Here is a 26,430-nt window from a genome sequence, read left to right as displayed (position 1 = left end):
TGCCTCACACTTCACAGTTCAGTTAAGTTTTGGGTCTGTGTTTTGCACCCAGTACTTATGGTCCGGCAGTCTCCAGTTTAACCAGTGGCGCTTCTCTTCATAAAGCGCTACACCCAAGTGAAGTGGGTGTTGAGTTATACTTTGGTATGTGATGATACGCTTTATTATATTCTGCCATGTGGATGTTATGTGTTGTCACACGCTGCACTGTATGCCATGGTGCACATCATGCTGTGCTCTGGTATGTTCTATGTTTTGCTTTGCTTTTGGATGCTATAAGCGATCATATGTTTGTTATAAATTAGTGTCTGCTATGCCCTGCTGCCCTGTGTTATGTGTTGTTCTGCGCTACGCTGTATGTTATGGTGTATATCATGCTGTCATCTGGTGTAGTCTATGCCATGATTTGCTATGTTAATGTATATGTTATGAAATGTTTTGGTATATAGTATACTGTGCCGGGGACAAAATCATAAGCCAATTGCGTTTACGAGGCATGAGGACACAAGGTCATGAAGAGGGGTCGGGGCTTTGGGCTGAGATCTGACCCCCAACATTCCTCACCCCAAAACAAAAGCTTTTGAAGCTACCACTAATGCCCAGGGGTGTATGTTAAAAAAAAAAGGAAACGCAGCAGCTCCCACCCTCCAGATATGAGCTGGAAACCCACATCCCACAACCCACACCTGCAGTGTGAGAGACAGCAGTGTGTGTGAGAGACAGCATTGTGTGTGAGAGACAGCATTGTGTGTAAGAAAGACAGCAGTGTGTGAGAAACAGCAGTGTGTGTGAGAGAGACAGCAGTGTGAGAGACGGCATATGTGTGTTCTAGGGAGAGACAGCAGTGTGAGAGAGACAGCAGTGTGAGAGACATTTTATTTATGTTTTGGTTTTTGAAACATAAAACGCGTTATTTGCAATGTCAATAGCTCAAACTCTTGTAAATACCCGACCTATTGCATTGCAAATGCAATACGTCTCGCATTTGCGAGAGATTAAGCTATTGCCATTGTAAATGACAACGCCATTTATTGATCTGTTTTCAAAACTAACACATAAATAAAAATGTTGTCATTTACAATGCCAATAGCTCTAACTTTTGCAAAGGCGAGACCGTTGCATTGTAAATGCTTGTTTAGATTTTCTGTAGGAGGGAGTTGCCTAGTCTAGGAGCTTGGAGAGTTCTATTTTTTAGTAAACTTCCTGTGGGTTCTTGTGAGCTTATGGTCGCTTCTCTTAAGTGCTGTAGGATGTTTCTAACATACATTTCGCCTACGTTTGGAAGGTAATTTTGTCCCCTTACACTTTCAATAGTATCCTATTCCTGCTATAGCAAGAATAGGAGTAATATTTAGAGCATCTCTAAAACGGACTTTCACTAAAAGAGCTTTCTTTGCTATAGGTGTATCCCATATAATTGAATAGTAGTTTCCGCTTCAGTGATTTGATATATGTTGCATTTTCTGACATTTTATCTGTGGACTGTACAATTTTCCTTTTTGTGGTTTTTGTCATGTTCATTTGTTTTATTGTATTGACTATTTTTAGTATTTCTTTATTTCTATTTTCGATACTTAGGTATTTGGATATTTTTTACAGCTATGTATTTGCACTGATATATTTTTTTAGTCGATATTTGTCCTTTTTATGTTTTATATATATATATATGTACGTCATGTGATCAAGGGCGGGAGCGCCCGAACCGCATAGTGGCAGAGCTGGCTAAATAAAAAATGTGCGCAAACACTTGGGTCCCGCTTGTCTTTTCTGGGTGAGACAGATGGTGTGTTTGAGCTAAAATCATATATATATATACATATATATATAGCCAATAAACGCAATTTCAACACGGAGCCTGGTGTGCGAGTCGTTTGTGTTGTTCCTGGGAGGAAGAAACTCTGTTTGGGAGCCCTTTCAATCATATATATATATATATTACCTACTGGCGGTCGCCAGTAGGTATATATAGTTAGGATTTTTTCTCTATGGGATTTTTGAAAATTCTATGTCTAATAACTTTGGCGTTTGTGGACGGAATTGGCTGAAATTTTCAGGAAAATGGAACATTCTGTTTCTGAGCAGTTCCTGAAAATTTGGGGGGGTTTCGTCAAGGGGGGGCCGAGAAAAAAGGGGGGTCCCAAAACGCGTTTTTCCCATGTTAATTTCCATAGGGCGGTTGGCCTCACTTTTAGCCCGAACGGCTGAATGGATTTGCATGAAACTTGGCAAAATTGTAGGGACTGGTAGCCCGATGTGCCTTTGCTAGGTCTCAATATATGTGTTCCAGTGGATTTTATTTATTTATTTATTTATTTACAGGTTTATATAGCGCTATGAATAAACACCCGAAGGAGTATCTCCGCGCTGCAAACAACCGGTACAGAAACTGATAAAGGAGCAAAGAATTAGAAAAACACTGTAAGCCCACAGAAATGCTAATTAGAGTGAATCAAACAGAAAAGTTTTGAGGTATTTTCTGAATTGAAGGTGGTCATTGCATTGCCTCAATGAAAGCGGGAGTGAATTCCACAAGTTGGGACCTACAACAGACAAAGCCCTGCCACCTAACCTGGCTTTAGTTATCTTAGGGACATTTAATAACAACTGGTCACTGGATCTAAGACAACGGGTGGGAACATAAGGAACAAATTTGTTCGCCAAATACTCTGGTCCTAATTGATTGAGGCCTTTGTGGATAATACAGCAGGTCTTAAACTTCACTCGTTTTGAGAAATTAACGTTCAAAAAAATATATATATCTGTAAGCGCGCTCCGGGCAGCGGCCCGGTTCGCGTATCTGACGCGTAACGGAACTTCGCGAAGCTGATTGGGTCTCCGGTGTCTGTCAACATTCTAAACAGTCCGGAGCGGCCGCCATCTTGTCTCTCGGTAGGATCGAGAGACAAGAGGAGGCCAAAACAAAGGGGGAAATGACCATAAGGGGGCATAGTAGATCCTCCCTGACCCCCTAGGTTTGATGTGGAGGCTTTAAAAGGGCCCCGCGGGGCAAAACAAAATAAAAAAAAAATCTTTTTTTTGCGTGGGGAGCGCCCGGTACGCGCACCGGGAAGCGGTCCGAGGAGCGTACTATGAGGAAAAAAGAAAGACAGGGTATAACAATTTTAGCAATTTTGTTATAAATGGAAGGTAGTTCTGAAAAGAACTGTTTTTTTATTCTTTTTCTTTTTTTTAATTTTTTTTATTAATTTTCTGAACAATTTTTTGTTTTTTTTTGATTTTTGAGAACTATTTTGTGTTTTTTTGTGTTTTTTTAGGGGAAATAACAAAAAAGCAGGGTTTGAACATGTCTCAACAGGAGCAAAAATAAATAAAAAGGATTCATTGTTTTCTCATCTTGTTGCATTTATGATTTTCTCCAGCTCGGTTAATCAAAGTAATACTCTTCTCTCCATAACAAATAGTTCCTCCACAATATATACAAACTATTTTGAAGTGTTCAAAAGGAGCTTGAATATTGTGGATTATTTCTCGGCCTTCTGGTCCGGCGAATGAGCTTTGTCCACTGGAGGTGCTGGGGATGACATTTGGGGGGTTGGCAGCAAGATCCCTTACTTGTGCTTGGGAAAGATTATTAGGATGCCATCGCTCCATGTGGCGAATCATTGTATGATTCCCAAAGCTGTATTTCTTGTTGGGGTTGCCACGAGAAAGTATATTTTTACATATCAAACAAGACACATGGGGTGCATTGACCTTCTTTTGTCCAGGTGGAATTTTAAAAAATTGCCATATGTAGTGCTCTTTAATATGGCTCTGCCTTGGTGTTTCTGGCAGGAACTGCCTTACTTGCTCTTCCTCCTCCTCCTCCTCCTCCTCTTCGTCCTCATTATCTTCCTCTCTACCAAAGTCCAGTGTTGGAGGTGGTCCTTTTGGTGGTGGTGGTGGTGGTGGTGGTGGTTGCTGAGAAGCACCAGCTGCAGCTATTACAGAAGCCATTGTCAAAAATAGGTCTTGCTCTCTGGAAGTAGAAAGTAAGAATGAGGTAAAAACAAGGAGGGGTTTTCATCATTTGGGAAAAAAAATAGTTCTAAACCAATGAAAAGTGTTATTTTTAGGTCACATGACCTAGCCTAACAACATTAGGAAACCAAAAGTGAAATGAACCAATGAAAAGTGTTATTTTTAGGTCACATGACCTAGCCTAACAACATTAGGAAACCAAAAGTGAAATGAACCAATGAAAAGTGTTATTAACAAGTCACATGACCTGTTATGCTTACGTTACGCGCTCCGCGCCGCGCCCCGGATCGCTTCCGGGAAGCTGTGCTTCGCGGACCGGAGCGCTTCCGGGTGCGCTAACGCGGCACGTCATATGACGCATTACGCGACAACGCGATACGTCGCGTTTACGCGACGCGTCACGATGTTGTTTTCTAACGCGGTAGTTGCGCAAACGGAACGTTTACCGGTTCGCGGACCGAGTCGCGGCACCAAATTGAGCTAACGGGAAGCTCACCGGTTCGCGTACCGGGAGCGAAACAAAAAAAATAATTTAAAAAAAATACATTAAAAAAAGTATTAAAAACATATAAAATATTTTTTTCGATTTAAAGAAGAATACATTTTAAAGGTTTTGATATTTGCTATTAAAAACCATTGAAATTCACTGAAAAAACCATAGGTTATAGACCATATATAGTTAGGAATTAGCATTTACAAAACCTTGAAAATTCACTGAAAAAACCATAGGTTAGAGACCATATATAGTTAGCTGGACATTTTATTGACATAAAACCAATGAAATTCCATATATAGTTAGTTGCACTAATTATATATCGCGCACCCGCAATCCACTGCTGATGATGTCACATATTACATCATTCCTGACATGGTCAGTGACATCACTGATGACATCACTGATGACATCTCAAATGACATCACTGATGACATCACTGATGACATCATCCAGTGACTGTGTGTTTCTGTAAAGTTTAAATATGTTTTACATATTGAAGAATGAGAGGATATATAAGTGTCGGGATGAAAGATTCAGTAGGTGCGTGACTGACTGTATGATTGAGTGATTAAATGTGTCTTACTGAATGCATGGGTTAGTGACTAAACTGTCTGAATGTGGGCAACAGTATGTCTGGTCTGTAAGCTACTGCATGTGTTGATCAGTAGCTATACGACAGGCTATATGTGTTATTGATTGGTTGCCCGAGTATTTGTATGGGAGACTGAGTGTGTGTGTAGGTAGCTGGCATATATAAATGACTATACATAAGAGCCACTAATTGTGCGAGTGGCTGTATGGATCATTGTGTACTTGTATCAGTAATTGTTGAGTAACTCAATGGATGAGTGGCAGAATGTGAGTGTGTGTATAGGTGTTTGAGTGCAGATGATAGTGTTGTATTGATGAGTGACTATATGTATGAGTAATTCTATGGGTAAATGAGTGGATGTGTGTATAGACCTAGGAATCAGTGTGTGCATATGTAGTAACTGGTATTGGTGTGTCAATGACTTCAAGAATGGTTGTCTGTGTTTAACACTGGGTGTATCAAAGGTATTATTAAAGTGTGAGGACGTGCATCGTATTATCACATGAATGATATCATCAGTGTTGTGATCAGTGATGTCAATTGAGATGTCATCAGTGATGTCATCAGTGATGTAATTTGAGATGTCATCAGTGATGTCATCAGTGATGTCACTGACCATGTCATGAATGATGTAATATGTGACATCATCAGCAGTGGATTGCGGGTGCGCGATATATAGTTAGTGCAACTAACTATATATGGAATTTCATTGGTTTTATGTCAATAAAATGTCCAGCTAACTAATATGGTCTCTAACCTATGGTTTTTTCAGTGAATATATATATATATGGGTGTGTGTATTGTATATGTTGGAGATATTTGTGTTCTTGATATTTTTAACAATATTTTTGCATTTAGTATTATTTATTTAAGTGGAGGTTCTCTGGATCTTGTTGGAATGGTACAGGTGATGATACATACAGCAATTATATAAACCATATTAGTGCCAGGTAAGATTTAGCTATAACATGACACACACTTTCGCAGAGGCGCCATCTGGCTTAACTCTCGCTCTCCCTGTGCGCGTGCGCACCACTCGCATTTTCGGGTACTTTCTTTCTCAGCATATGCTTGTTGACCTTTTGGTGGTGCTCAGAGGCGTTCGTCCTCAGCCCATAGTATCTAGTTAATAAGGAGCTGCTCTCTGCGAGCTGCTTCTCCCCAGTACCACTCATTCCACTCCCTTCCCCTCCTTTGAATTTCTCTTCAACTCTTCTAGGCATCCATCCCACTTCTGCCTCCCTGCTTTCTTAGCCTACAACTCCGTCATCCAAAATAAACTCTTTAGGACAGTCTGCTCTACTATTCCGGTAAAGCCTACCTGGACTCTTGTGTGGGTTTCGGGCGTTTTTCCCCTCAGTATGTACAACTTCTTCTAAACATAAGCTGGTGCATGCCTTTGTTTAGCAGCATTGCTGAGAACATGACCTCGCTTATACGGTTCACGTTCAGGATACTAGTTCTGTCATAAGCACCATCAGGACATGGTAGTATCACTTAGTCTTCGATTGTTTAACCCTCTCCTTGCCCTTAATAAGCTTTATTTTGATTCTGAAGTGTGTTAAAAGCTGCTCGCTTTATACACAGTTCCGAATAAAATGTTCTAAGATAAATGCATTACCTGGCTGTAAAAGTTTCAGAATCCCTTATAGATGCATGATAATTTTGCACAAGTGAAATGTCGGCATTACTGCTACTAGAATTAGTGGCTTAAATATATTTTAGTACTGTAGCCGCTGACACTTTAGTTGCTGGCCAGATGGTGGTTGTATTAGACTTTACTAACAGTTTCTCAATTGGGGTGGGTAAATTCAGTGATGACAACTCTTCTTTTGGTAGTGGCTCCAGGCCACCATTGTTAAGAATTGTTTTCATGCTTTATATACTTCTACAACATGAAGATGGAAAAGAATAACTTTTGTTTACTGCAACAGCTAGGCAGATTTGCTTTAGTGTGTAATGGTTGTATCTGTGGGTTCTATACCTCGCCAGCTGGGGAAAACTGACAACTACATATAGACCTCGATAAGACTTTTTCATGTTTAAAATAGTTTACCATTTAGTTTGAGATGCTAATTATCTGCCTAAGGTTATCTCATTCTTTCAAAACATAAAGCACCAGTCTGTAGCCCAAGGCAGTTTGCCATTTATAACGCGTCTAATGCTCAACACGACTGTGGCAACATTTTAAAAGTAATTATGCTGATTTTTCTAGCTATTGCACATGTCATTTGACTAGGATTCAGGTGTCCCTGTCTGCCCCTTGCAAGTTTCAAATTGAAATGTAAAGGTATTATCTGTAACAGATCTAGTTAACTCTGCAAGAAAATATCTTGAAATTCAACCTGTAGTAATTTCTGAAGGTTCTCTGGCAAAATCTTTTTTTTATTTTTTCCCCTTCCTTTTGTTGACCAACTGCTTCTTGGAAAGCAAGGTTGTTTTTTATTACCTCTTGCTCTTGGCTATCAAGTAGAGAAAAATTATGTACAAAAGACGCCTCTGGTCTTTGTAGGTTGTTTCTTGTGTTTACTGTCACCTTAACCCAGGAAACTGGAAGAAATCAATCTGCAAAACCTGGATAGGTCTTCACTCGATCTACGTTCTAAGATCGCCCATCTTGGTTTGAGGACAGTTAACATTTTGTCTAATTAAAATATTTCCTATATGGTTTGGTATCTTGTATTAAGACTTAAGCAAGGCAGTAACTCCAAGCCAATTGTTTAAGAACATCAACTTCTAAAAAGCTAAGTTAACATGGTTTCTGGTTACAAATGGGGGTGGGGTCGCACACTACTCACACACCGGCGGTGTCGCCCCTAAGGACTCTGGTCAATGTAGTAAAGTGTTCGCGATGCATCATCTTTCGATCTTCTGCTATCTTCGCTGTCTTCGCCAGCCCTGGACACGTGTTTCGGGGTATCACCCCTCGTCAGCAGGGATAGGCCGTGTACTGGGGTTGCCGATGGCTGCCAATATCTGCCAGGTATAGTACCACTCAGGCGCGTAGGTGCGGGATCCCAGGCTCGTCAGCTCACTGCTCACGGGTGCTTTAAAGTTACAAATGGGGGTGGGGTCGCACACTACTCACAAACCGGCGGTGTCGCCCCTAAGGACTCTGGTCAATATAGTAAAGTGTTCGCGATACATCATCTTTCGATCTTCTGCTATCTTCGCTGTCTTCGCCATCCCTGGACACGTGTTTCGGGGTATCACTCCTCGTCAGCAGAGATAGGCCGTGTACTGGGGTTGCCGATGGCTGCCAATATCTGCCAGGTATAGTACCACTCAGGCGCGTTGGTGCGGGATCCCAGGCTCGTCAGCCCACTGCTCACGGGAGCTTTAAAGTTACAAATGGGTGTGGGGTCGCACACTACTCACACACCGGCGGTGTCACCCCTAAGGACTCTGGTCAATGTAGTAAAGTGTTTGCGATGCATCATCTTTCGATCTTCTGCTATCTTCGCTGTCTTCGCCATCCCTGGACACGTGTTTCGGGGTATCACCCCTCGTCAGCAGGGATAGGCCGTGTACTGGGGTTGCCGATGGCTGCCAATATCTGCCAGGTATAGTACCACTCAGGCGCGTAGGTGCGGGATTCCAGGCTCGTCAGCCCAGTGCTCACGGGAGCTTTAAAGTTACAAATGGGGGTGGGGTCGCACAACAACACTAAATGCGGTCCAGTCCACCTCGGCTCCAAGTTCTTAGTTCGTTGAAAATTCTTCGTAAGAACATATTCTCCAGGTTGAATTGTGTGGCCTGGATCTGCAGCCGTTGTCGGCAAACTGTCATAGACCTGTTGGTGGAGAACACGTAATTTAGCAGTCAAGTCATGTGAGTAATCCACCAACATAGAGTACTCGATATCACTGTATTTCTTAGGCCTTGGGACACCCCAAACATTGGCCGGATGACCAAAAATGATTTCATATGGGCTAAGTCCCACACGAGAATGTACTGTCATCCTTGTTGACAAAAGAGCCAATGGCAAGGCATCTGGCCATGTAAGACCAGAGCTCGCTTGTATTTTAGCCAACTTCGATTTCAGAGTGCCATTATAGCATTCGACAAGTCCAGCGGACTGGGGGTGATTCGCAGCATGGAATTTCTGATTAATACCCAAACCCGCACACACTTTCTTCATGATCTGACCCACAAATTCACTTCCATTGTCGCTCCATACAATTCTCGGCAAACCATACCTAGGGAAGTACTCTTTGAGCAAAACCTTGGCTGTAGACAAGGCAGTATTATCCTTTAGGGGGTAGGCCTCTATCCATTTGGAAAAGGCACAAACAACCACAAGGACATACTTCAAGTTATTGCATCTCTCCATGTGAATGTAATCTAGCTGTATCACTTCAAACAGATACGTCGGAGGAGCAAAATGACCAGCTGGAGTTGGAGTTCCCTTTCCAGGATTATACATCAGACAAATCATACAATGCTTCACCAGATTCTCAGCACATTTAGGAATTCCAGCATTCTGCCATACTGGAGCCAACAACTTGCATATCCCTTTCGAACTAATGTGAGCCATTCCATGAGCCATAGTAACCACTGGGAGCACATACGCATCAGGCAACAACCATCGCTGGTGCTCCGACAACTCAACCCAACAACCTGTCGAATCCAACATACCCGTAGTTTCTCTCCACACACTCACTTCTTTCTCCGTAGCTCCAGCCTGAATCAACTTCACACTTTCTATTGTGTCTTCACACATTCCACCAGCCATAACCCAGTTAGCAGGGCCCGCAACATACATTCGACTCATCATATCTTTTGCCGTTTCTTTCGCAACTTCATCCGCAAACGCATTTCCTCGACCCACATCATCCACAACCTTCTTATGCGCACTACACTTCACCATTGCAATCTGTTTTGGCAAAGTAAGTGATTCAAGAAGTTCATTCACTAATTGCCCATGCTGAATTTTCGTACCATGGGAAGTAAGAAATCCTCTTTCTCTCCACAAACGGCCAAAACTATGTGCAACACCAAACGCATACTGGCTATCAGTATAAACATTCACTCGCTTTCCTTCTGACAACACACACGCTCTAGTCAATGCTATTAACTCTGCTGCTTGTGCTGAATTCTGTGCTATACGTGCTGTTTCAACAACTGTAGGTAAAGTTGTGACAGCATATGCTGCAGTCGTTTCTCCATTAGGAAGCTTAAAACACGAAACATCTACCCATAGGGTACCATCAGCATTCATAGGAGGAGTATCTTTTAAATCAACTCTAGCCTTTGTTTCCTCCTCTGTCCGAAGAAAACAATCATGCTGTTCCTGAGCATCTGTCTCAACAGAAATCGGAGCTGGATTCAACACATTGCACCTTTTGATGTGTACATGGCTAGCCAAAAGCGTCAACTCATAACCTGACAAACGCGCACTAGTAAGGTGCTGTGTCTTTGTCCTATTCAATAAAGTATCCACTGCATGTGGGACCATCACAATCAACGTATTATCCAATACCAAACCATCAGACTGTCGAATAGAAACAGCCACTGCCGCTGTAGCTCTCAGACAACTCGGCAACACCCTAGCTACCGGATCTAACGTAGCTGAAAAATACGCGCATGGACTCTGCTCGTCTCCAAATTGTTGCTTCAACACTGACAATGCACAACCTTCTCTCTCGTGTACATATAGTGTAAAAGGTTTTAACAATTCCTTGCTGAGCACTCCAAATATCTACAGTATGTATATAACAGTAAAATATCAGCCCAAATCTCAATAAATGTCCAAAGCTTTCTGGTCAACAGATTGTATCCAAATCTAATACATTAAAGTAGAGTCACTCCAATTGAGACACCGAGGTATGTTGTTGGTCACAGCATCAATCCAATTTTATTTCATACTTTTTCCATCAATCAAAAGTGGCAGCCAACACGTGTTTCGTCAGGCATTCATATCATGCCTTTCGACTTCTTCACGGCTGCAAGCCAAGAAGATAACGGTAAGACTCTATTTTCAAGTCATAATATTTGAACACACCATTGGGAAGCTTAACAAAAAGTCAAAGTCACCACCTACGTGTAAGACATAGTATTAACATAACTGTGAGTTTGTTAAAAAAGGAGCACCCGAATAAAATAGTGCATGCCATGGTGTCTATAATAAACAGGACAGGACCCAAAGTCCCACATCTGTCAATAATACGTAAATTTGAAAATTATTTACCGAGATAAATTATCTTACTGTCGTTAACGTTTCCAATAATATAACCAAAATCGGGATCTGAAATGATAGGAAGCCATCCTCAGTTTCGCATCTACCGCAGAGTCACAAAATTCGACATATAGAATGATATACTCACTCTGATGGTTAAAAAAACAAAACGTGTGTAATTCTCCACTGGCATATATCCAGAACTTAAGCTCCAATATTTCACACTAGAAGCGCCATGTAACTCCTGTAATAAGATAAGTATAATATCCACAATAAAAGTACCCTCTGTAACAATATCGAGGTTTTATCTTACCTAATAAATAAAAACCGTGATGTCACTCACCTCGAAAATCTTTTTTTCACATCTTAATTTAACTTCAATAATCTTCGTGTCAATTTCAATAGTTCACTGGGTTATGTCCAGGCGAGCACGGGTACGTGTCAGTCTGCCCATTAGCAATATAAAGAAAAGAAAAAGAGGAAACGTGCCCTCCTTAGATTCTATAATTGTAGCTGTAGAGGACTTAAAATCGCTATTTAGTCAAAACTTACCGCTCGTGGCAAGCGTGTACGCTCACTCTGGTCTCCAGCTCGGCAACTGGCGTGCATCGCAGGTGCCATATTCCTTAAGTAACCGTATCCTAACCGGTGTTAACATGGTCGCCATCTTGTAGTGTCTAATATACGTAGGTAAACTGCACCATTCTAGTAAAAAATACATCTATTATATGTCTCCTATTGTTATCAATTATCCCGCACTTAGTGAAACCATCTATTCATATCCAGTTCATTCTATTAATATAATCCACAAACCATGATCTATTAGACTCCTCCCTGTATACGCCTTAAACTCGACATAAGTGAAAGTATAAACTATGAATAGGTTTCAAAAGGTGAAATATAAACCATATATTCCAGTCCTTAAAGGAATATAAAGTTAAAGGGTTATCGAGAAAGTTTTAATATATATACATATAAATGCCGTAACTGTATAGACATCTTCACGGGTATTCGAACCCATCCTGACCTAGTAACTCATTCTTGTTCTAACGTGTAATGTCACCGGAGCCGAGTGCTACCCAGAGTGAAAGTAGTATCGTGAACCTTAATATGAGTGAGTGTTTGTCTATTATAAAGATCTGTTTATCTAATATGAGACCCGCAGTAGAGCGAAACATACGGACTACCCCCTCACATTCCTGAAACCCGGCCCCAGGCATACATAGATAATAAATCTAAAAATATATACAGGGGGTAAAACCCCCTGTATATATTCCTGAAACCCGACCCCGGGCATACATAGATAATAAATCTAAAAATATATACCGGGGGTAAAAAGAGTATACGGAGGAGGGGAAAAAGACAGAAAAGGAATAACATATATAAAGTGAGTACATTCCTATATCAATACTGTATAACATCTCTATTATCTTCAAACAGCACCTAGTGTAATATTAATTATACAACAAACGCTAGTTAGGCAAATAGAGGTTACAGTATAAGGTAAAGCATCTCCTATATTTGACTCTCCACAGCTCAAATTACATAATTACCAATGTCAATGTGTCTAACAACATTATCATTAGTCTCCTAAGAAAAATTGCAGTTCTGGGTCTAAGTTCAATCCTTCTTCCACTGCACGTAAGACCATAATCCATCTTGCTTCTTTGCGCCTGAGTTTCAAGATTCTATTCCCACCTCGTCGGTCTAGTGTCACGTGTTCTATTCCATGATATGTGAATTTATGGTTAGCAGCATCATTACCATTTCGGATAGCATGGGAGGCAATAGGATATCTTGTATCCCTATTCTTTAAAGCACGAAAATGTTCTACCATTCGATCCTTCAATCGCCTTACAGTACTGCCAACATAAATTTATCCGCATTGTGGAAAAGTAAATTTTGCCATGTTATGTGTCCCTACGTGTTCCCCATCCTATGTTATATGTGCATGATCGATATGCATATGTATCCCCTATGATCGATTAAAGACGCAATTCCAGTTGTGTCCAACTCTAGTATGCCAGTTTCCAGTCAACATGAAAGCTACGAGTATTAGGCCTATGTAAACCTATGTTGCCACATTTCACAGTGTGCACGTTAATTCAGTAAAAGTTCCCGTTTCTAGGCCTCAAAAGGGCCCGAACTCAGATTCAGCTCCTGTCTCCTGAAACCCTCTCCGAGGAGCGATACAGCCCCCACCTGTATCCCTGACCCTTCACTTACTTCCTGCCTCACAGTGCCTGGCTCGGCCTGGCTCTGCCTCCCAGTCTGCCAAGAGTATGTTATGTTTCTAGTTATCAGTCCAGCTCTCCTTCCCTGCATTCCTAAGCTACTGAATCGCATCAATAGTTCCAGTCATAGTCTAGCCTTTATGTCTCCATGTAAGAGAAATACTCTATTATGGTCATAGAATATTCCTCGACCCGCACTACATGTAGAATAATGCATGCACCAGTTTTAGAGTCTGTTAGCCTTTACCCTGATAACTTTTGGATTCTATCAACATGTTCTCTAAACACCAGATACCAGATAGGTTTTAGGTACATGTCGCTCTGACTCCGCAGACTTTAGTCTCCTCTTCTAGTGCAGAAGTCATAGCCCCCAGTTCTCCCTGGTAACACGCCATTGCCAGTTTGCGCGCACCACTAGGTCAGAGGTCCCAGCTCCTCAGGTAGCCCCCTCCATGTTTCCGCCCCATTCATGACATATTCTGTTACGTTTACACCACATGTCTATGTACACGCCTCTTGTTACACCTACTTTCTGCCTTATCTTTCGCGACTGTTACGAACCCCGCCCACTGCTACGCCTACTGTATTGACTGTAATGCAATTGTTTTAGTATATATATGTTATGCACTGTTATTAAAGTCAGCGCTCATCCAGATCCTGCCCCTGGCAGCTGCCATCCCATTCCCATGCAGGCTGTCCTGTTCCTGTCCTTTATGCCTGATTAAAGCCTGTAAACTCCAGCTACCTCGAATCTTGACTCTTATTTATTGAGCTATCTGTTTATATTGTATCCAGTCAAAAATAGATCCGGTAATTAATTATTTATTTACCACATAATGGCGCCCGAACAGGGACTTGCCCTTTCCCCACGCGCCGGAGAAGCCACGCAAGCCCCCTGACCCTCTGCAGCCGTGACGGAACCATACCGTGCACGTGCAGATATTTCTGCTTCAAGTATCCCTCAGGCCCACGGAGGAGACGGAGGTTGCGGTCCAGCATCCAGACGAGGCGGTGAAGGAACGCGGCGAGTCCCGACCAGAGCCCAAGCCGAGAGTCCAAGGTCCGAGGTATCCGGAGGCCCACCCGTAACTGAAGTCCGAAGTTCGTCCGTCCGTCGTCGTAGCAGTCCAGTCCAGTCCGAGGCCTTCCGTTCTTGCTGCCCGGTGAGTACCGTTGCTGGGGTAGTATCTAGACAGGGTCAATTAATTTGTCTCTGGTCCGTGGGTTTGGGTACGCAAATCCAACACGAAGTGTCCACCTAGGTGGATGCGGGTCCTGACGTGTCTCTTTATGGGACCGGTAAGTTTCGTACTGTTTTAGCAGTGCATCTAGTCATTCCAGTAAGTTCTGTTCTCGAGAAATTCATCTGTTTCTGTTCTCAGTATTCCAGGTAATGTTTCTGTCCGAACTGTTATTTTAAATGTCATTCAATGTGTTTTAATGTCGTGGTATGAGTGATCTGTTTTTCAGTCATTATTGTGTTTATTGTGCATTGCATTGTGTCTAGATTCCAGCCTAAATCATGCCTCTGTTCTCTAAGTTACGTCAGTTAAAAACTAGAAAAGGGCTGCTCGAGGAAGCAGTCCCTGTCCCGCCTAGGGACAGTCCAGGTCATTTTATGTATCATAAGCATGGCTTAAGTGCCATAATATATCTAGATTTATGGTCTGATTATACCAGACATCTCGAAGAGAAATATAGATGGCCTGTATCAGGCACATGGGATGCCGAGTGCATCATGCGAGTAGAAGAAGCATTATGGAAAAAGAAAGCCAGACAGTCCCAAAAAGATGCCATCGAGTTATGGCGCAAAGAATCTCATAAAAGAACAGAAAAAGAATTCAGAAAAACAGAATTAAGTAGAGAATACTCAGAGAAAGCCCAAGAAAGGGAATTATTCGAAATAGGTGAACGAGTTAAAGCCGAACAGTCAGACAGACAGAGAAATGCCCTTATTAAGGGTATGTATCCTCTCCTTGCCGAGGGCTTGCCAAAAGCAACCCCAGAGGCGTCCAGTAATTTCCCGCCATCACTAGTTCCGACTAAGCTACGTCATAAACCGACCGCAGCTGATATTTTTCTCTCGTCCTATTTGGACGACACAGTCCCCGAATATGCTAATCCTGTTCCGCCAGCTCCCGTAAATAATTTAATTCCTGTTCCTCCAGCCACCGGGGCACCCGTTGCAGCACCTGTTACGGTACCCCCGGTCCAGCCTACAGTACAAGTACCCGCTACATCAGTCACTCTCCCAGCCCGTACAGTACCCACCGACGATTCCAGTTTAGGAGCCGCGGGGGGAGGTTCTCCTCGTACCCCGCCTCAACACAGACGTACGACGCTACATGAGCTAGCGTTACAGCGTACACCCAAATTTCAGTCAGTTGCAGATATCAAGCGAGCACTTACCGAATGCCGTTATGATCCAGTCCCAGGCGATGACGACATGGTCTTGTATTCATTGCGTGTAAGAAGGGTGACCGAGTATTTGGACACCCTGCCGAATATGAAAAGTTATCTAGACAGAATATATCATTTCATCCGTACAGGAAGAGATCCAGAAAGTATTGGCGACACCATGGTCCAAAGAAAAGTCGAGACTCAGCTCATGATTTTAAAGTTTTTAATTAATTGTTTAATAAGAGAACAAGATTATCCAGGAAAAGATTCAGAAGAAATGAAAGTTCTGACCAGGTGGAGTGACCATATAGCTGAGGGAAGACACAAGACACAGAACAGTATAGAGAGTATGTACAAGAAAATCCGTAAAGAAATAATAAAGTTACACGAGAAACGAGAAGCAACACTAGCAACCGAGAAAGAAAATGACTCTTCTACTGAAGAGGTAGACGACGAGAATCCTTCCAGAATAGCGTATGTAGGTAGAACTAGACTTCCCGACCGACATTCACGTCTAGACTACAAGAAAACTGTTCCTTCTCCAGTACCAGAACAGTGTTCTCTAGAACAAGTATTTCAAGCTACCGATCACATTCTGAAATCACGAATCGGTTATAGTGAACTTAGTACTATGCATGAACAAGAACTAGCCCGATCAGCAGTCCGATGGGCTACTGATTCTACCACTTTTCCGGACGAAATAGTGGCACAAATGTTTCTGAAACTGCCCCCAGCCGAGCAGCGACTGGTGGGTATGTATATGATCCAGCACCTCATCACTCTGTATGAGGGTCAGCATTCTGATCCAGGTCCGTTATACGATGTTCTGAACGAGTTACTACAGTATAGATGGAAAGGTCTAGGTACCGATTTAATTAGTATCATTCTAGAACAGCGCCACAAATACCGAACGTTCCTGAATCCGCATTTTGTTCACGTCTCATCTCCAGAGAGTAAACCGTTTTACATAGACAGACAGCATCCGTTACGAGAAGTACACCCAGTTAGGACAACGGGTGGTGATCTAGAACGAGTATTTGTTTACACCCCGATTACAAAGATGGAACTCTTAGAGATGAAGAAGTTAATTCCCTGTCACGACAAAGATCCAGCAGGGTTCCACCGTGAATTAAAAGACATGCTACGTATGGGAGAATACACGTATCCGGATATCATTAAAATGTTAAAGGTCCTGTTGCCTGCGGGCATATATGAAAAGCTCAAAGAAAAAGAATGGGAGGTGGGAGAGAAAAAGATAGATTGGACGGCTTTAGAAGCTGAAGACAAAACACGTGTACCAGGTACCGGTCTAGGAGATAAATGTAAAGAATTGCCTGAACTGTTAATACAAGTCTTGCCAAGATTACTAGCCACGAAAAAGGAAGACTGGGATGCCATCTCAGCCTGTAAACAGAAACAAGACGAAGATACTAGTGATTTTTATTCTAGATTCGAGAAATGTTTTATTATTAACAGTGGTCTGAAGACAAGTAGCGAGTCATACCCTCATCTTTTTGTTACTAAACTAGTCGAGAATTCAAGTCCACAAGTTAAAAACCGAGTACTGAAAGTCGAAAGTACATGGCAAGCTAATACTCCGTCGCAAATGCTTCAGATGCTCCAGTACCACCAGAATAGAATCAGAGAAGAGCAAGAACACGAAAGGAGACGTATGAAAGACACGAAAATGAAAGTATTAGTTGCACAATCTGTTCCTCAAGACAGTCAGAAGAGGGGTACGAATCAAGCCAGTCATCCTGCAGTTCCTGTTAAAGGGACCTGCAATTACTGTAAACAGCCAGGTCATTTTATAAACGAGTGTGCAGTTCTGAAAACACAACATAGCTACCGGTAAGACTAAAGAAAGACCACGTCCGCCTAGACAAGACCAAGTTTTACCGACTTCTCAGTCACCACAGAATGCACAACAGACAGTTACAGTACCGCAGCCTATCGCTGCAACACAGCATGTTTCACAGCAGATGTACCAGTATTCCCAGTCAGAGTATCCAGAGTACCAGCAGTATTCATGAAACAGCCTAGAGAGGGAGGTAGGCTTGCCTCTCATCGAGATACCTGTAGATCAAGAGGGTCCCTATGTTCACAGTCAAGTATTGGGGAAAGACAGAGAGTTTCTGATTGATACAGGGGCAAGTAGGACTACAATCAGTCATGACGAGGTTCCAGGGGCTCCGCTCTCAGGCTCAAGAAATGTTTCCCTTGGATTTTCAGGAAAGCCTATTATTAACGAAATTTCGAAACCAGTTTTCCTAGAAGTAGGTCCATTGTCCCGAACTACTGATTTGTTACTTACGAAGTCATGTCCAGAAAATTTGTTGGGCATCAAGACATTAAAAGAATTAGGTGCAATTATATGCTGCTCCCCAGAAGGAGTACGTCTGTTTTTACGCGACTTTAAAGGTCACTATGTATTACGTGATTTTGATCCAAGATTATTGAATGTACCACAGCATCTATGGGCACAAGGTCCAACTGATGTTGGTTGTATGCACATCACACCCCACCGTGTGACTCTCAAGCCAGGTATAGTCTTGCCACGAATCCGACAGTACAAATTGCCACCTGAGGCTGTAGCAGCCTTATCCAAAATTATTGACGAGCTTATTGTTCAAGGAGTGATTGTAGAAACTGACTCCAATGTATGTAATTCTCCTATCATTCCAGTCATGAAACGTACTGATCCAAATGCACCTCCAGTATATCGATTAGTGATTGACCTTCGAGAACTTAATAAATGTATCATTCCCCAGTACCCAGTAGTCCCAGATATTTCATCCCTATTGACAGCCATTGATTCTGAAGCCACGTTCTTTACTGTCATAGACCTCAAGAACGCGTTTTTCAGTGTTCCCATTCATCCAGACAGCCAGTTCCTTTTCGGATTCTGTTTAAATGGAAGGAGCTATAAATTCACACGAGCTCCTCAAGGTTTCACAGAAAGTCCTAGTATTTACAGTCAAGCACTCAAGAGACAACTAGACAATATTCACATGCCAGCTGACACTGCCCTGCTCCAGTATGTCGATGATCTACTGATCACAGCCCGTTCTGAACGTGACTGCGAGCGAGCGTCACTTACAGTCCTGTATTTCCTGGCCGAGATGGGGCACAAGGTGTCCCCTTCGAAGCTTCAATTCTGTGTCCAGCAAGTGGTCTACTTAGGACACTTACTGTCCAAGAGGGGTAGGCAGTTGACACCTGACCGTATCCAGTTAATAGCGAGTCTTCCTCAGCTCAAGACCCAGAAAGAGGTACGAGCTTTTATTGGCCTCACTTCCTATTGCCGACAATGGATTCCTCAATATGCATTTCTAGCCAAGCCACTGATACAGTTAACGACACAGGAGGCAGCCGTATCGACTGTCCTCCCTTGGACCCAGGAACATACACTTGTTTTTAATGAATTAAAGAAAGCCTTATGTCAAGCTCCTGTTCTAGCAACACCGAACTACAGTAAGCCTTTTACACTTTTTGTCACAGAACGTGATGGTACTGCATTATCTGTCCTCACACAAGATCAAGCAGGACAATACAAGCCCTGTGCTTATTTTTCGAGCACATTAGATCCAGTAGCCCAGGCTCTGCCTGCGTGCCTCAAGTCAGTTGCAGCCACAGCATTAGCTATCAGACAAAGTGATTCCATAGTGTTAGGACACTCCCTGACAGTACAAGTTCCACACTCCGTGGAAGTTCTTTTAAACCGAACGCAGACTCAGCACTTGACAATTGCACGTTTAACAGGTTATGAACTAACACTGTTCCAGCCACACATAGAAATCAGACGCTGCAACATTCTGAATCCTGCTACACTGTTACCGTCAGTTACTTCAAATCCTGCCACACATGACTGTGTGGAAGTTGTTAACACCATGACAAAGCCAAGACAAGACTTGACAGATATTCCATTACCTGATCCCGACCTGACACTTTATGTGGATGGTTCATGTATGAGAACAAGTACAGGAGAACTAGTAGCCGCGTATGCAGTGACTACTGAAACCGAAGTTATAGAGACACACCGTATTGACACCCTGTCTGCTCAAGCAGCAGAGCTAGTCGCTCTGACCCAAGCCTGCATACGTGCCAAGAACCTGAAAGTAAATATAAACACAGATTCACGTTATGCATTCGAAGTCGTACACGACTTTGGAGTGCTCTGGCAAGAAAGAGGTTTTATGACTTCTCATGGAACCAAGATTCAGCATGGTCTTCTCATTCAAGCTCTGTTAGATGCAATTCATTTACCGACAGCTATCGCTATCATGAAGTGCAAAGCACATACGAAAGTCACTGACATCATTTCCCAAGGTAACGATCTAGCCGATCGAACAGCCAAGCTCACAGCTCAGACACCAGACATTCCAGTTAACACGACACTGACACACACTCCAGAACAGACTACATGTATGACAGTTAAGGACCCTACACAAGATGTCATAGATATCCAGTTACATGCTACTCCCGATGAAATCAAGAAATTGTCCGAACAAGGAGGGGTCCAGACAGATCAGGGATGGTTGACGAAGGGAAAAGCCACATGGTTTCTCCCCGACTCTATGGTTCAAGTCATTATCAATACCGCACATAGTCCTGCACATCTAGGAGAAAAAGCTATGTTAGACAGTATCCAGAACATTTGGTTCAACAAGCATTTACGAGCTGCAGCCAAGCAGAAAGTCCGTACCTGTATGATATGTTGCCAGTTCAATCCAGGTAAAAGTGTCCCGGTGGAACAAGGGGGATTCCAGCCTCCTGACCACCCTTTTGAGGTCCTCCAAATGGATTATATTCAGATGGAGCGATGTCGAGGTTTCAAGTATGTCCTCGTAGTTGTATGCGCTTTGTCCAGATGGACAGAGGCATATCCAGTCCCAGATTACACAGCCACGACCACTGCCAAGCAGTTGGTTCGTGAATTCTTTCCTCGTTATGGACTCCCTAGGGTCGTGTATTCAGATAACGGCCAGCCATTCTCATCTGAGTTAATGAAGCATGTTTCCCTTCTGTTAGGGTACCAGTGGAAGTTCCATTGTGTACGCCATCCTGAAGCAGCCGGTCTCGTAGAGAGACATAATCAGACTCTAAAAATCCGCATTGCCAAAATATGTAAAGAGAAAGGTGTAGACTGGCTAGTAGCTCTGCCAGTCGCTTTATTTTATATGCGCATGGTCGCACATTCCAGATCAGGTCTGTCCCCGTACGAGGTCGTATTCGGCCGCCCCCCAAACATGTGGGGTACACCTAGACCCCGAAGTATTACAGATGTTTCCAGTAATATGCTGACAGATTACCTAGCTTCCTTGATGTCTGCCCTACACTCTTGTCGTTCACAGGTTGCCGCCACATTTCCAGACAATACCGAAGTGAAACCGCATGAGGTCATTCCAGGCGACCTAGTCCTTGTAAGGAACTTTGATCGTTCAAGTCCGCTGGAGCCTCGTTGGAAGCAGCCGCAACTAGTCCTTCTGACCACCCGTACGGCCGTGAAGTTGGAAGGCCGCAAGGGTTGGGTCCACCTGTCGCATATCAAGAAATTTCATGGAATCCGGAAAAAGACTTTTAATGACAATTCCAAAGACTGTTCCATTTCTAAAGACTGCCTAAAACAAGACATTAATCTAAATCCTGAACTGAAAGTTCCTCTGTTAGAGAAAACTCCGCAACAGGAGTATAAGTTAAAGCTCCGGTCTAGTAAAATAAGTCAGCCAGTTTAATTGTCTAAGTCCCCCTCGGGTGAAACGGTTAGACAGGTATCTGACATGTATGAGATAGACCCCCATAGTGAGAGAGTTAGTCAAAACTCTATCAGATGTATCATTATTCTATGTTTCCTTATGTTTTTGAGTTTAATGGTTACCTGCACAAGTTATGCATTACATTTATGTTTTCCAATTTCTCATGTAAATAAGCTTCCTAATGCTACAGTAGAGCACACATTTAGTGATCTGCCTCCTCACGAGCTGTCCTATCGTCTCGCTATGCGTAATAACACGTTTATTAGAATGTTACACTATTCACACCAGACCAGCAATGCCACTAATTGTTGGGTGTGTGGTCGACTCCCCCCTTTCCAGACACTGAAGGGAGTTCTGCCACTCTTTCCTTATCCGTTTTCACATAATGGTTCGTGTGGAGCATGGTCCACGTTAACGTCATCCTCAATTGACATGTCCCTTCTGAATAGTACATGTTTCCCAGACAAGCAAGGTCTCACCCATAGAACAGGGTTAGATCTAGAAAATGAAGTATATGATTTAGGTAATTATTCTTCAAATTTTATGGTCCTGAATGTTCAGTCTGATACTACTCCAGATTTGCCTGCTATTTCAGTACTACCAGTCAAAGGCGAATTATGTGTCAGAAAGAATGGTTCCGCACATGTAGGACATAGTGATTGTACTACTACTGTCGAGTATAGTGACAGTGGGAAATCTATTTTCAAGGCCTCACGTTATTCTTATTTTGTTTGTGGTCAGACCGCATATGTTCGTCTGCCCCTTGATTGGGATGGAACATGTTACATTGCCTTCCTACTGCCACCCGTTTTCCTAGCCCCATCCGATTATCATAGAAACACACATCTAGTACACGTCAGACCTAGAAGGGAGATCGAGTCCCCAATTTTCGATCAAACTGAAACTGCTCTAGAACAGTATACAGACTTCAATAGAGGTTTCTTCTTCTTTATAGGACCTATCCAGAATAGTAAGTTAATTCGTAGGTTAACCATAACCCTTGAAGCAGTAGTGAATGAGACTACTTCTGCTCTAGGTAACTTAACCGAAGAGCAATCTGCTATGAGATTTGTCGTGCTCCAAAATCGTCTCGTTCTTGACGTCATACTGGCCGATAGAGGAGGAGCATGTAGAGTCATCGGATCTAGTTGCTGCATTTTCATTCCTAATAACGCGCCGTCTGTTTATTCAGCTATAACCAGACTTCATAAAATTGCCCATCAGTTACACCAGAATCCAGGCACCTGGACATGGTCCGGTTGGCTCTGGAGTATAATTTCTGCCTGGGGATGGAAAGTATTGTCATTTCTAGGTATAGCAGTAATGATCATTTTCAGTTGCTGCCTCTGTATACAATGTGGCCCTGCGATCTGCGGCATTTGTGCTACCTCTTGTATTCCTAGTCCTAATTCCCGTTCCAAGTTAATTCGAGATGAACAAATGATACTGTATGAAATGATAGATGGTATCATGAATATTGATGTTTCCTGATGGAAACGTAGGGCACAAGGAGGGAATGTGGAAAAGTACATTTTGCCATGTTATGTGTCCCTACGTGTTCCCCATCCTATGTTATATGTGCATGATCGATATGCATATGTATCCCCTATGATCGATTAAAGACGCAATTCCAGTTGTGTCCAACTCTAGTATGCCAGTTTCCAGTCATCATGAAAGCTACGAGTATTAGGCCTATGTAAACCTATGTTGCCACATTTCACAGTGTGCACGTTAATTCAGTAAAAGTCCCCGTTTCTAGGCCTCAAAAGGGCCCGAACTCAGATTCAGCTCCTGTCTCCTGAAACCCTCTCCGAGGAGCGATACAGCCCCCACCTGTATCCCTGACCCTTCACTTACTTCCTGCCTCACAGTGCCTGGCTCGGCCTGGCTCTGCCTCCCAGTCTGCCAAGAGTATGTTATGTTTCTAGTTATCAGTCCAGCTCTCCTTCCCTGCATTCCTAAGCTACTGAATCGCATCAATAGTTCCAGTCATAGTCTAGCCTTTATGTCTCCATGTAAGAGAAATACTGTATTATGGTCATAGAATATTCCTCGACCCGCACTGCATGTAGAATAATGCATGCACCAGTTTTAGAGTCTGTTAGCCTTTACCCTGATAACTTTTGGATTCTATCAACATGTTCTCTAAACACCAGATACCAGATAGGTTTTAGGTACATGTCGCTCTGACTCCGCAGACTTTAGTCTCCTCTTCTAGTGCAGAAGTCATAGCCCCCAGTTCTCCCTGGTAACACGTCATTGCCAGTTTGCGCGCACCACTAGGTCAGAGGTCCCAGCTCCTCAGGTAGCCCCCTCCATGTTTCCGCCCCATTCATGACATATTCTGTTACGTTTACACCACATGTCTATGTACACGCCTCTTGTTACACCTACTTTCTGCCTTATCTTTCGCGACTGTTACGAACCCCGCCCACTGCTACGCCTACTGTATTGACTGTAATGCAATTGTTTTAGTATATATATGTTATGCACTGTTATTAAAGTCAGCGCTCATCCAGATCCTGCCCCCGGCAGCTGCCATCCCATTCCCATGCAGGCTGTCCTGTTCCTGTCCTTTATGCCTGATTAAAGCCTGTAAACTCCAGCTACCTCGAATCTTGACTCTTATTTATTGAGCTATCTGTTTATATTGTATCCAGTCAAAAATAGATCCGGTAATTAATTATTTATTTACCACAGCATGTACACGCTATTATGTAAACTACAAATGTAGTCTCACAATTAATAAATGAGTTGATACTAAAGGTACCTGTATTATTATATTCGAAAGATTGTATTTTCTTAGTAGCCCATCTGCAAGAGCTGCAGAAACCACAATGATAAAGTCCCACCGGTCGTGTACGTAACCAATGGTCTGTTAGCAGTGGTTTTATAGGTTTAGGGTAGCTCGGGCTCACAATATTCGCAATTGTGGTACCTTTGCGAAATGATAAGCTAGGTCTGTCTGTTAAGAATGGTGCAATATCACTATCTGTTCGCAGTAAATGCAAATGTTTATTAAAAATTGCAAAAAGTTTATGACTCCCTGTTCCAAAATTGGTAATCATCCTCACTTTCTGTAAGTTCTTTGTCTTCTCACTCTTATTCTTAGTTTTTAATGTATCCTCTCTTTTAAGTTTAGAAGCTCTATCCCAGGCTTTACCAATAACCTTATCTTCATAACCTCTGTTTTTAAATCTTTTAGTCATATCCTGAATATTGGTACTAAAATCAACATCATTGGAGCAATTCCTTCTGGCTCTTAACATCTCACCAAAAGGAATGGCATTAATCTGGCTTCTTGGATGGCAACTGTCTGCTCGTAAAAGTGCATTGCAGCTAGTTTCCTTCCAGAACATTTGACTGCAAAGTCTGTTATCTTCCACAAATAGTTCTATATCTAAAAAGGTAAGATGTTTCATATCATAGTGAGTGGTAAATGACATATTCAAACTATTGGAATTAAGGTAGACAAAAAATGTATTAAGCTCATATGGGGTACCTCTCCAAATCAGCAAATAATCATCTATATATCGCCCCCAGTAATAAATATGGTCTATCCAATTCCGGCGCTTTGGGCCCCAGATCCACTCCGCCTCTAAGCGCCCCATAAAGAGGTTTGCGAAGGACGGAGCAAATCTGGAACCCATCGCAATCCCCAGTTTCTGTCTATACCATGTATCTTCAAACAAGAAGAAATTGTTCTGTAATACCATTTTGGTCATCTCAATAATCATGGTTGTATGATCTAGGTATTCCACTGGTCTCTGATTCAAAAAGCTTTCCATAGCTTGTATACCAAGGTCATGGTCAATGTTTGAATATAGGGAAACAACATCTAGTGTTGCTAAAATCATACCAGGTTCCCAAGTAACATCATTCATGATATTGAGAATATGCTTGGTGTCTTCTATATGAGAAGGAAGGTTTTGAACAAAAGGTCTCAGATATAAGTCTATAAATTGTGAAAGTCTTTCCGTAGGTCCACCTATACCGGAAATTATAGGCCTGCCTGGTGGTTTCTGGCGGTCTTTATGGATTTTCGGCAAGGTATATAGGCATGGGGCCCTAGGGGACTCTACTCGTAAATATAAATATTCCTCATGATCGAGTAAAGGACACTCATACCATTCCTTCAATTTAGTATTAATCATAGTCATAGTAACTGGTAAAGGGTTAGTACTAATTTTCTCATAATACCTAGAATCATGGAGTTGAGATAAAATCTCATCATTGTAGTCTTTTTTATTCATAACAACGATGTTGCCACCTTTGTCAGCCATATGAATAATAAGATCAGGATGTGATGATAGTTCCTTGAGAGCCAACCTTTCATCCAATGTTAGGTTACCTCCATAGTGTGTTTTCCTATTATTACGTTCCCTCTTCTTAAAATTGTCTATATCAGCAGTCACTGATTTGTAAAAAGCATCCACCACATTCCCAGCTGATAGTTGTGGCGTCCGCTTTGATTTGACTTTAAGCCGACTGATAGAGGCATAGCCTGAATTAATTTCTAGGTCCCCCAAAAGTGAGCTGACAGTTACTGGGTCATCCTCATTTTCTGTTAGTGACAGCAATAATTTAGTATCATATACTTCTTGAATAGTACGATTTCTAAATAATGGTTTACTAACGACTATCTTGTTACTACTTTCATGTCTAGAGAAGTGTTTTTTTAATTTCAAAAGTCTTGAGAATTTATATAAGTCAATTTTAGTTAAAAACCAATCAACACTTACAGTCGGACAGTATCCCAAACCTTTCTTTAATACTGACATCACATTTTCTGA

Source organism: Lissotriton helveticus, chromosome 2_2, assembly GCF_964261635.1.
Source record: "Lissotriton helveticus chromosome 2_2, aLisHel1.1, whole genome shotgun sequence".
In the NCBI taxonomy this organism is placed as follows: domain Eukaryota; kingdom Metazoa; phylum Chordata; class Amphibia; order Caudata; family Salamandridae; genus Lissotriton; species Lissotriton helveticus.
Note: the sequence above shows the minus strand (reverse complement) of the source record.